The following is a 1509-nucleotide window of genomic DNA, read 5'->3' as shown; positions in this document are numbered from 1 at the left end:
GACCCCCCCCCCCCCCACAACAAATTTCGTCGCACCGGGCTCTCTAGTCCATTAAATAAATCAGACAAAGTGTTGGTGAGGATTGTGGGAGAAAAGGGGTGCAATTGTAAATTCAGTGCAGCATGGAGTGACCTTGAAGGGTGTTACACTAAAGTGAAATAAGCCAGACAGAGACATCCTTGTGCCCCAATTTGACATATAAGCAAATCAAGGCCTAGATAATAACAGACATCTAACAGGGCAATATCTGGCATTGCACATGATATTTAATTAAGTGATTTATTTATATTGACTCATCAGTCAGGATCTGATCAGGAGAAACCACACAATAATTTGAACAGGGATAATTTAATAGAAATACTAATTCAAGTAGGGCTGGGGTAACAAGGAATTGGCTAATAAAAAGTAGACAATGCTGAAGAACGTAGGCAGGCCAGATGGAAAACAGTTATGACCCCCAGGGCTGCGATAGAGCACCCCATACCCTGGGATGTGTTGGGGTGAGTGTGGACACAACTCAGTGAATGGCAGAGATGTTACTGTGATTGTGTGTGGACTGAACTTGCTGGAAATCCAGTCTGTAGGGTGCTGGGGGATCTTTTATGGAGAGGTATCTCAGCAGAGGCACCCTGCTACGAGAGCATTAAGGAGGCAGTGGGTGTGACTGGCCACAGCACCAGGAAGCTGCATACAGTCGACTAGCCTGGGGAATGAGGGCACCAGAACCAAGAAAAACCACATCTTCTAGCAATGACTCTCTAGTGCCCTCTACCAATGAAGCATAACATGGTGCCACATGGCAAAAGATAGTTCAAGAGCCCAGATCCATTTTGGCAGAGAGGGTAACGGGGGATGAATCGTGGCTCCCAGAATGTTTGGTGCAGCCAAACCTTGGTGTTAGGAGACTGTAAATGGATAACTGATGTGACTCATTTCATCCAAAGTCCTAATGGGGGGGCAGGGTCATTACTACCTCTACTTAAAGATAACAAAAAGAGCCCTAACTGGTTTGTCTCAGTGGTTAGAGCATCAACCGGAAGATTGAAGGGTCTCAGGTTCTAGAGCACGTACCTTGGTTGCAGGCTCGATAGATCCTGGCCCGGTTGGGGTGCGTGCAGAAGGCAACCAATTGGTGTTTCTCAAATTGATGTTTCTCTCTCTGTCTCTTCCCTCCCTTCCACTCTCTCTAAAAATCAATGGAAAAAAGTATCCTCGGGTGGGAATTAACAACAGCAAAAAAGATAAGAAAATCAAAGCAGCATTGAGCAACTAGCCAGACCTCAGAGAGTAAGTGACAAAGCCAGGATTCCAATTTTAAAAGGTCTTGACCAGCAGGAGCGGAGCCGAGAGTTCAGTGGTATGGGGTCTCCTCTGTCCCAGGACACCTCCCCCCAATGGACAGTTGCATTGCAACAGCTGCTTTTTAGTGATTTCATATTCATGATTGTAGCAGCTTTTCAAAATTTCTGGAAATGCTTGCCCTCCAGAGGAACAAATGTGATATTTGTG

This window comes from Myotis lucifugus, unplaced genomic scaffold, assembly GCF_000147115.1.
Source record: "Myotis lucifugus unplaced genomic scaffold, Myoluc2.0 scaffold_0, whole genome shotgun sequence".
NCBI lineage: Eukaryota > Metazoa > Chordata > Mammalia > Chiroptera > Vespertilionidae > Myotis > Myotis lucifugus.
The sequence above is the reverse complement of the archived record's forward strand: the minus strand, read 5'-3'. Positions refer to the sequence as shown.